General features: G+C 39.7%; 2 non-coding genes across 2 annotated transcripts; both read left to right on the top strand.

Moving 5' to 3' along the window:
- The first annotated feature begins 2,684 nt into the window (after nt 1–2,684).
- LOC112793523 (small nucleolar RNA R71) lies at nt 2,685–2,792 on the top strand. The gene has a single exon (XR_003198209.1). It is a non-coding gene; the product is annotated as a small nucleolar RNA R71 (small nucleolar RNA).
- Nucleotides 2,793–7,891: 5,099 nt separating this feature from the next.
- LOC112792973 (small nucleolar RNA R71) lies at nt 7,892–7,999 on the top strand. The gene has a single exon (XR_003197689.1). It is a non-coding gene; the product is annotated as a small nucleolar RNA R71 (small nucleolar RNA).
- The last annotated feature ends 3,481 nt before the right edge of the window (nt 8,000–11,480 follow it).

Here is an 11,480-nt window from a genome sequence, read left to right as displayed (position 1 = left end):
TCTAAGGCCACAACTTCATAGAAGTGGTCTTGATGCACCCTTGAGATGAATCTCTCCATCTCCCATGACTCGGAGATAGAAGCTTTTGCCTTCCCTTTCCTCTTTCTAGAGGTTTCTCCGGCCTTGGATGCCATAAATGGTTATGGAAAAACAAAAAGCAATGCTTTTACCACACCAAACTTAAAGGGTTTGCTCGTCCTCGAGCAAAATAAGAAGAAGAGAGTAGAAGAAGAAGAAATGAGAAAGAAGGGAATGGCTTTGTGTTCGGCCAAAAAGGGGGAGAAGTAGTGTTTAGGTTGTGTGAAAATGAAGGAGTGAAGATGGGTTATATAGGAGAGGGGGAGGGTTGATGTTCGGCTATGTATGGGTGGGTTGGGTGGGAAAGTTTTTTGAATTTGAATGGTGAGGTAGGTGAGGTTTATGAAGGATGGATATGAGTGGTGAAGAGAAAGATGGGATTTGATAGGTGAAGGGTTTTTTTGGGGAAGAGGTGTTGAGGTGATTGGTGAATGGGTGAAGAAGAGAGAGAGTGGTGGGGTAGGTGGGGATCCTGTGGGATCCACAGATCCTGAGGTGTCAAGGAAAAGTCATCCCTACACCAAATGGCATGCAAAAATGCGTTTTTAGCCATTTCTGGCGTTAAACGCCGGAATGGTGCCCATTTCTGGCGTTTAACACCAGCTTCTTGCCCTTTTCTGGCGTTTAACGCCAGTCTGGTGCCCCTTTCTGGCGTTAAACGCCCAGAATGGTGCCAGACTGGGCGTTAAACGCCCAACAGCTAGCCTTACTGGCGTTTAAACGCCAGCACGCTCTCCTCCAGGGTGTGCTGTTTTTCTTTCTGCTTTTCATTCTATTTTTGCTTTTTTATTGATTTTGTGACTTCTCATGATCATCAACCTACAAAAAATATAAAATAACAAAGAAAAATAGATAAAAACATAACATTGGGTTGCCTCCCAACAAGCGCTTCTTTAATGTCAGTAGCTTGACAGAGGACTCTCATGGAGCCTCACAGATGCTCAGAGCAATGTTGGAACCTCCCAACACCAAACTTAGAGTTTGAATGTGGGGGTTCAACACCAAACTTAGAATTTGGTTGTGGCCTCCCAACACCAAACTTAGAGTTTGACTGTGGGGGCTCTGTTTTGAGAGAAGCTCTTCATGCTTCTCCATGGTGACAGAGGGATATCCTTGAGCCTTAAACACCAAGGATTCTTCATTCACTTGAATGATCAACTCTCCTCTATCAACATCAATCACAGCCTTTGCTGTGGCTAGGAAGGGTCTGCCAAGGATGATGGATTCATCCATGCACTTCCCAGTCTCTAGGACTATGAAATCAGTAGGGATGTAATGGTCTTCAACTTTTACCAGAACATCCTCTACAAGTCCATAAGCTTGTTTTTTTGAGTTGTCTGCCATCTCTAGTGAGATTTTTGCAGCTTGCACCTCAAAGATCCCTAGCTTCTCCATTACAGAGAGAGGCATGAGGTTTACACTTGACCCTAAGTCACACAAGGCCTTCTTGAAGGTCATGGTGCCTATGGTACAAGGTATTGAAAACTTCCCAGGATCCTGTCTCTTTTGAGGTAGTTTCTGCCTAGACAAGTCATCTAGTTCTTTGGTGAGCAAAGGGGGTTCATCCTCCCAAGTCTCATTTCCAAATAACTTGTCATTTAGCTTCATGATTGCTCCAAGGTATTTAGCAACTTGCTCTTCAGTGACATACTTATCCTCTTCAGAGGAAGAATACTCATCAGAGCTCATGAATGGCAGAAGTAAGTCCAATGGAATCTCTATGGTCTCGTTTTGAGCTTCAGATTCTCATGGTTCCTCATTGGGGAACTCATTGGAGGCCAGTGGATGTCCATTGAGGTCTTCCTCAGTGGCGTTCACTACCTCTTCCCCTTCTCCAAATTCGGCCATGTTGATGGCCTTTCACTCTCCTTTTGGATTTTCTTCTGTATTGCTTGGGAGAGTACTAGGAGGGAATTCAGTAATTTTCTTGCTCAGCTGACCCACTTGTGCCTCCAAGTTTCTAATGGAGGACCTTGTTTCAGTCATGAAACTTTGAGTGGTTTTGATTAGATCAGAGACCATGGTTGCTAAGTCAGAGGTATTCTGCTTAGAACTCTCTGTCTGTTGCTGAGAAGATGATGGAAAAGGCTTGCTATTGCTAAACCTGTTTCTTCCACCATTATTGTTGTTGAAACCTTGTTGAGGTCTTTGTTGATCCTTCCATGAGAAATTTGGATGATTTCTCCATGAAGGATTATAGTGTTCCCATAGGGTTCTCCCATGTAATTCACCTCTTCCATTGAAGGGTTCTCAGGATCATAAGCTTCTTCCTCAGATGAAGCTTCTTTAGTACTGCTTGGTGCATTTTGCATTCCAGACAGACTTTGAGAAATCATATTGACTTGTTGAGTCAATATTTTGTTCTGAGCCAATATGGCATTCAGAGTGTCAATCTCAATAACTCCTTTCTTCTGACTAGTCCCATTGTTCACAGGATTCCTTTCAGAAGTGTACATGAATTGGTTATTTGCAACCATTTCAATCAGCTCTTGAGCTTCTGTAGGCGTCTTCTTCAGATGAAGAGATCCTCCAGCAGAGCTATCCAAAGACATCTTGGACAGTTCAGAGAGACCATCATAGAAAATACCTATGATGCTCCATTCAGAAAGCATGTCAGAGGGACACTTTCTGATTAATTGTTTGTATCTTTCCCAAGCTTCATAGAAGGATTCTCCTTCCTTCTGTCTGAAGGTTTGGACTTCCACTCTAAGCTTACTCAATTTTTGAGGTGGAAAGAACTTTTCCAAGAAGGCATTGACTAGCTTTTCCCAAGAGTCCAGGCTTTCTTTAGGTTGAGAGTCCAACCATGTCCTAGCTTTGTCTCTTACAGCAAAAGGGAATAGCATAAGTCTGTAGACCTCAGGGTCAACCCCATTAGTCTTGACAGTGTCACAGATTTGCAAGAATTCAGCTAAGAACTGATGAGGATCTTCCAATGGAAGTCCATGGAACTTGCAATTCTGTTGCATTAGAGAAACTAATTGAGGCTTAAGCTCAAAGTTGTTTGCTCCAATGGCAGGGATAGAGATGCTTCTCCCATAGAAGTCGGGAGTAGGTGCAGTAAAGTCACCCAGCACCCTCCTTGCATTATTGGCATTGTTGTTGTTTTCGGCTGCCATGGGTTCTTCTTCTTTGAAGATTTCTGTTAGGTCCTCTACAGAGAGTTGTGCCTTGGCTTCTCTTAGCTTTCTCTTCAAGGTCCTTTCAGGTTCAGGATCAGCCTCAACAAGAATGTTTTTGTCCTTGCTCCTGCTCATAAGAAAGAGAAGAGAACAAGAAAATATGGAATCCTCTATGTCACAGTATAGAGATTCCTTGAGGTGTCAGAGGAAAAGAAAAATAGAAGGCAGAAGTAGAAAATTCGAACTTATCAAAGAAGATGGAGTTCGAATTTTGCATTAAGGAATAGTGTTAGTCCATAAATAGAAGGATGTGAGAAGAAGGGAAGTAATTTTCGAAAATTAAGTAAAAGGTTTTAAAAACATTTTGAAAAACACTAATTAATTTTCGAAAACCAAGAGTGGGAAAGAGATCAAGTGATTTTTGAAAAAGATTTTGAAATTAGAAATCAAAAAGATTTGATTGAAAACTATTTTGAAAAAGATGTGGTTAAGAAGATATGATTAGTTTTAAAAAGATGTGATTGAGAAGATATGATTTGAAAAACATTTTAAAAAAAGATTTGATTTTGAAAATTAAAAACTTGGCTAACAAGAAAAGATATGATTCAGACATTAAACCTTTCTCAAAAGAAAAGGCAACATACTTGAAATGTTGAATCAAATCATTAATTGATAGCAAGTATTTTTGAAAATGGAAAGAAATTGATTTTGAAAAAGATTTGATTGAAAAGATTGATTTGAAAGAGATTTGATTTTGAAAAATTTTGAGAAGTTAAAAAAAATTTGTATTGAAAACAAAATCTTCCCTCTTGTGCCATCCTGGCATTAAACGCCCAGAATGGTGCACATTCTGGCGTTTAACGCCCAAAACTCTACCCTTTTGGGCGTTAAACGCCCAACCAGGCACCCTGGCTGGCGTTTAAACGCCAGTCTGTCCTTCTTCACTGGGCGTTTTGAACGCCCAGCTTTTTCTGTATAATTCCTCTGCTGTATGTTCTGAATCTTCAATTCTCTATATTACTAACTTGAAAAGACACAAATAAAAAATATTTTTGGATTTTTAATAGTGAGGAATAATCAAAATGCAACTAAAATCAAATAATAATGCATGCAAGACACCAAACTTAGCAATTTGTATACTACTGACACTAATGAGAATGCATATGAGACACATAAACACTCAAGTCAAGAGGATTTAAAGATCAGAGTAATGAAATCATCAAGAACATCTCGAAGATCACTAAGACACATGCATGAATGCAAGAAGAACAGAAACATGCAATTGACACCAAACTTACTATGAGACACTAGACTCAAACAAGAAATTTTTGGATTTTATGATTTTGTAATTATTTTTTTTTGGATTTTCGAAAATTAAGTGGAAAAAGAAAATAAAGATATCAAAATTCTTAATGAGAGTTCCAGGAATCATGCAATGTTTAGTCTAAGACTCCGGTCCAGGAATTAGACATGGCTTCACAGCCAGCCAAGCTTTCAAAGAAAGCTTCGGTCCAAAACACTAGACATGGCTAAAGGCCAGCCAAGCCTTAGCAGATCACTGCTCCAATAGCAAGATTGATAGAAATCAACAAGCTCTTGTGATGATAAGTTGAAACCTCGGTCCAATGAAATTAGACATGGCTTCACAGCCAGCCAGATTTCAACAGATCATCATGAAACTCTAGAATTCATTCTTAAGAACTCTGAAGAAAAAAATACCTAATCTAAGCAACAAGATGAACCGTCAGTTGTCCATACTCAACAATCCCCGGCAACGGCGCCAAAAACTTGGTAGCATGAAATTGTGATCAATACTTTTCACAACTCAAATAATCCCCGGTAATGAATCCAAAAACTTGGTGTTCAATACCATGGCATAAACACAACTTCGCACAACTAACCAGCAAGTGTACTGGGTCGTCCAAGTAATAAACCTTACGCGAGTAAGGGTCGATCCCACAGAGATTGTTGGTATGAAGCAAGCTATAGTCACCTTGTAAATCTTAGTCAGGCAAACTCAAATGGGTATGGTGATATACGAATAAAGCATAAAGATAAAGATAGAGATACTTATGTAATTCATTGGTAGGAATTTCAGATAAGAGTATGAAGATGCTGGTCCCTTTCGTCTCTCTGCTTTCCTACTGTCTTCATCCAATCCTTCTTACTCCTTTCCATGGCAAGCTTAAGCAAGGGTTTCACCGTTGTCAGTGGCTACCTCCCATCCTCTCAGTGGAAATGTTCAACGCACCCTGTCACGGCACGGCTATCCATCTGTCGGTTCTCGATCAGGCCGGAATAGAATCCAGTGATTCTTTTGCGTCTGTCACTAACGCCCCGCCCTCAGGAGTTTGAAGCACGTCACAGTCATTCAGTCATTGAATCCTACTCAGAATACCACAGACAAGGTTAGACCTTCCAGATTCTCTTGAATGCCGCCATCAGTTCTAGCCTATACCACGAAGACTCTGATCTCACGGAATGGCTGGCTCGGTTGTCAGGCGAGCACTCGGTTGTCAGGCGATCAACCATGCATCGTGTATCAGGAATCCAAGAGATATTCACCTAATCGAAGGTAGAACGGAGGTGGTTGTCAGTCACACGTTCATAGGTGAGAATGATGATGAGTGTCACGGATCATCACATTCATCAAGTTGAAGAACAAGTGATATCTTAGAACAAGAACAAGCGGAATTGAATAGAAGAACAATAGTAATTGCATTAATACTCGAGGTACAGCAGAGCTCCACACCTTAATCTATGGTGTGTAGAAACTCCACCGTTGAAAATACATAAGAACAAGGTCTAGGCATGTCCGAATGGCCAGCCTCCCAATGATCTAAGATAGCATCAGAACAAAGATAACTACCCAGATATCTCAATACAATAGTAAAAGGTCCTACTTATAGAGAACTAGTAGCCTAAGGTTTACAGAGATGAGTAAATGACATAAAAATCCACTTTCGGGCCCATTTGGTGTGTGCTTGGGCTGAGCAATGAAGCATTTTCGTGTAGAGACTCCTCTTGGAGTTAAACGCCAGCTTTGGTGCCAGTTTGGGCGTTTAACTCCCATTCTTGTGCCAGTTCCGGCGTTTAACGCTGGGAATTCTGAGGGTGACTTTGAACGCCGGTTTGGGCCATCAAATCTTGGACAAAGTATAGACTATCATATATTGCTGGAAAGCCCAGGATGTATACTTTCCAACGCCGTTGAGAGAGCGCCAATTGGGCTTCTGTAGCTCCAGAAAATCCACTTCGAGTGCAGGGAGGTCAGAATCCAACAGCATCTGCAGTCCTTTTTAGTCTCTGAATCAGATTTTTGCTCAGGTCCCTCAATTTCAGCCAGAAAATACCTGAAATCACAGAAAAACACACAAACTCATAGTAAAGTCCAGAAAAGTGAATTTTAACTAAAAACTAATAAAAATATACTAAAAACTAACTAGATCATACTAAAAACATACTAAAAACAATGCCAAAAAGCGTACAAATTATCCGCTCATCATTGACCCTAGGTCACACAGAGCCTTCTTGAAGGTCATGGTGCCTATGGTACAAGGTACTGAGAACTTCCCAGGGTCCTGTCTCTTTTGAGGTAACCTCTGCCTAGTCAAGTCATCCAGTTCTTTGGTGAGCAAAGGGGGTTCATCCTCCCAAGTCTCATTACCAAATAACTTGTCATTTAACTTCATGATTGCTCCAAGGTATTTAGCAACTTGCTCTTCAGTGACATCTTCATCCTCTTCAGAGGAAGAATACTCATCAGAGCTCATGAATGGCAGAAGTAAATCCAATGGAATCTCTATGGTCTCAGTGTGAGCCTCAGATTCCCATGGTTCCTCATTAGGGAACTCATTGGTGGCCAGTGGACGTCCATTGAGGTCTTCCTCAGTGGCGCTCACTGCCTCTTTCTCCTCTCCAAGTTCGGCCATGTTGATGGCCTTACACTCTCCTTTTGGATTTTCTTCTGTATTGCTTGGAAGAGTACTAGGAGGGAGTTCAGTAATTTTCTTACTCAACTGACCCACTTATGCCTCCAAGTTTCTAATGGAGGACCTTGTTTCAGTTATGAAACTTTGAGTGGTTTTGATTAGATCAGAGACTATAGTTGCTAAGTCAGAGGAGTTCTGCTTAGAATTCTCTGTCTGTTGTTGAGAAGATGATGAAAAAGGCTTGCCATTGCTAAACCTATTTCTTCCACCATTATTGTTGTTGAAACCTTGTTGAGGTCTCTGTTGATCCTTCCATGAGAGATTTGGATGATTTCTCCATGAAGGATTATAGGTGTTTCCATAGGGTTCTCCCATGTAATTCACCTCTTCCATTGAAGGGTTCTCAGGATCATAAGCTTCTTCTTCAGATGAAGCATCCTTAGTACTACTTGGTGCAGCTTGCATTCTAGACAGACTTTGAGAAATTATATTGACTTGCTGAGTCAATATTTTATTTTAAACCAGTATGGCATTCAGAGTATCAATCTCAAGAACTCCATTCTTCTGATTCGTCCCATTGTTCACAGGATTCCTTTTAGAAATGTACATGAATTGGTTATTTACAACCATTTCAATGAGTTCTTGAGCTTCTGCAAGCGTCTTCTTCAGATGAAGAGATCCTCCAGCAGAGCTGTCCAATGACATCTTGGATAGTTCAGACAGACCATCATAGAAGATACCTATGATGCTCCATTCAGAAAGCATGTAAGACGGACACTTTCTGATCAATTGTTTGTATCTTTCCCAAGCTTCATAGAGGGATTCACCTTCCTTCTGTCTAAAGGTTTGGACTTCCACTCTAAGCTTTCTCAATTTTTGAGGTGGAAAGAACTTTGCCAAGAAGGCATTGACTAGCTTTTCCCAAGAGTTCAGGCTTTCTTTAGGTTGTGAGTCCAACCATATCCTAGTTTTGTCTCTTACAGCAAAAGGGAATAACATAAGTCTGTAGACCTCAGGGTCAACCCCATTGGTCTTGACAGTGTCACAGATTTGCAAGAATTCAGCTAAAAACTGATGAGGATCTTCCAATGGAAGTCCATGGAACTTGCAATTCTGTTGCATTAGAGAAACTAATTGAGGCTTAAGCTCAAAGTTGTTTGCTCCAATGGCAGGGATAAAGATGCTTCTCCCATAGAAGTCGGGAGTAGGTGCAGTAAAGTCACCCAGCACCTTCCTTACATTGTTGGCATTGTTGTTGTTTTCGGCTGCCATGTCTTCTTCTTTGAAGAATTCTGCTAGGTCCTCTACAGAGAGTTGTGCCTTAGCTTCTCTTAGCTTTCGCTTCAGGGTCCTTTCAGGTTTAGGGTCAGCCTCAACAAGAATGCTTTTGTCTTTGCTCCTGCTCACATGAAAGAGAAGAGAACAAGAAAATATGGAATCCTCTATGTCACAGTATAGAGATTCCTTGAGGTGTCAGAGGAATAGAAGGGGGAGGTAGAAGAATTAGGATGTGAGAAGAAGGGAAGAACTTTTGAAAATAAGTTAAAAGATTTTGAAAAAGAATTTTGAAAATTGATTGATGATTTTCGAAAACTAAGAGTGGGAAAGAAATTAAGTTATTTTTGAAAAATATTTTGAAATTAGAAATAAAAAATATATGATTGAAAACTTATTTTGAAAAAGATGTGATTAAGAAGATATGATTGAAAAGATATAGTTTTAAAAAGATATGATTGAGAAGATATGATTTGGAAAACAATTTAAAAAGATTTGATTTTTAAAATCAATGACTTGGCTAACAAGAAAAGATATGATTCAAACATTAAACCTTTCTCAATAGAAAAGGCAACATACTTGAAATGTTGAATCAAATCATTAATTGTTAGCAAGTATTTTTGAAAATGGAAAGAAATTGATTTTGAAAATATATGATTGAAAAGATATGATTTGAAAAAGATTTGATTTTGAAAAATTTTGAAAACTTGAAAAAATTTGAATTAAAAACAAAATCTTCCCTCTTGTGCCATCTTGGTGTTAAACGCCCAGAATGGTATACATTCTGGCGTTTAACGCCCAAATTGCTACCCTTTTGGGTGTTAAACGCCCAGTCAGGCACCCTGGCTGGCGTTTAAACGCCAGTTTTCCTTCTTCATTGGGCGTTTTGAACGCCCAGCTTTTTCTGTGTAATTCCTCTACTGTATGTTCTGAATCTTCAATTCTCTGTATTATTGACTTGAAAAGACACAAATTAAAAATTTTTTTGGATTTTTAATGATGAGGAAAAATCAAAATGCAACTAAAATCAAATAAACAATGCATGCAAGACACCAAACTTAGAAGTTTGTATACTACTGACACTAACAAATTGAGAATGCATATGAGAAACAACAAAACACACAATACAAGAGAATTTAAAGATCAGAGCAATGAAATCATCAAGAACAACTTGAAGATCAATGAAGACACATGCATGAACAAGAAGAACAGAAACATGCAATTGACACCAAACTTAAAATTAGACACTAGACTCAAACAAGAAACATAAAAATATTTTTGATTTTATGATTTTATAAACTTTTTTGGATTTTTTTCCGAAAATTATATGGAAAATAAAATAAAGAGATTCAAAATTTTTAATAAGAATTCCAGGAATCATGCAATGTAAGGCTAAAGCTTCAATCTAAAGGAATTAGACATGGCTAGCCAAGCTTCAGCAGGACATTACATTCAAGAGCAAAATTGATGAAGATCAATCAGCTTTGGTGATGATAAGAACATCACCTTGAAACACTAGAATTCATTCTTAAAAATTCTGAAAAATACCTAATCTAAGCAACAAGATGAACCGTCAGTTGTCCAAACTCAAACAATCCCCGGCAACGGCGCCAAAAACTTGGTGCACGAAATTGTGATCATCAATGGTGCCATCAACATGGTACGCTCAATTCCAATCTCAACTCTTTATCACAACTTCGCACAACTAACCAGCAAGTGCACTGGGTCGTCCAAGTAATAAACCTTACGCGAGTAAGGGTCGATCCCACAGAGATTGTTGGTATGAAGCAAGCTATGGTCATCTTGTAAATCTCAGTTAGGCAGATTCAAATGATTATGAATGATTTATGAATAAAGCATAAAATAAAGATAGAGATACTTATGTAATTCATTGGTGAGAATTTCAGATAAGTGTATGGAGATGCTTTGTCCCTTCCGTCTCTCTGCTTTCCTACTGTCTTCATCCAATCCTTCTTACTCTTTTCCATGGCAAGTTATATGTAGGGTTTCACCATTGTCAATGGCTACCTCCCATCCTCTCAGTGAAAATGTTCAACGCGTTCTGTCATAGCACGGCTATTCAGCTGTCGGTTCTCGATCATGTCGAAATAGAATCCAGTGATTCTTTTGCGTCTGTCACTAACGCCCCACAATCGTGAGTTTGAAGCTCGTCACAGTCATTCAATCCTTGAATCCTACTCAGAATACCACAGACAAGGTTTAGACCTTCTGGATTCTCTTGAATGCTGCCATCAATTCTAGCTTATACCACGAAGATTCCGATTAAGAAATCCAAGAGATAAACATTCAAGCTTTGTTTGCTTGTAGAACGGAAGTGGTTGTCAGGCACGCGTTCATAAGTGAGAATGATGATGAGCGTCACATAATCATCACATTCATCATGTTCTTGGGTGCGAATGAATATCTTAGAACAAGAATAAGCTGAATTGAATAGAAGAACAATAGTAATTGCATTAATACTCGAGGTACAGCAGAGCTCCACACCTTAATCTATGGTATGTAGAAACTCCACCGTTGAAAATACATAAGAACAAGGTCTAGGCATGGCCGAGAGGCCAGCCCCCAATAATCTAAGAACTAGACGTCCAAAGATGATCTAGAGATCTAAAGTGATCAAAAGATGAAAATACAATAGCAAAAGGTCCTATTTGTAGAGAACTAGTAGCTTAGGGTTTACAGAAATGAGTAAATGACATAAAAATCCACTTCCAGGCCCACTTGGTGTGTGCTTGGGCTGAGCATTGAAGTATTTTCGTGTAGAGACTATTCTTTGGGTTAAACACCAGCTTTTGTGCCAGTTTGGGCGTTTAACTCCCATTCTTGTGCCAGTTCCGGCGTTTTACGCCAGAATTCTTGAGCTAACTTGGAACGCCTGTTTGTGCCATCAAATCTCGGGCAAAGTATGAACTATTATATATTGCTGGAAAGCCCAGGATGTCTACTTTCCAACTCAGTTGAGAGCGCGCCAATTGGGCTTCTGTAGCTCCAGAAAAACCACTTCGAGTGCAGGGAGGTCAGAATCCAACATCATCTGCAGTCCTTTTCAGCCTCT

Source organism: Arachis hypogaea, chromosome 3 (genome assembly GCF_003086295.3).
Source record: "Arachis hypogaea cultivar Tifrunner chromosome 3, arahy.Tifrunner.gnm2.J5K5, whole genome shotgun sequence".
Lineage (NCBI taxonomy): Eukaryota > Viridiplantae > Streptophyta > Magnoliopsida > Fabales > Fabaceae > Arachis > Arachis hypogaea.
The sequence above is the reverse complement of the archived record's forward strand: the minus strand, read 5'-3'. Positions and strand labels throughout refer to the sequence as shown.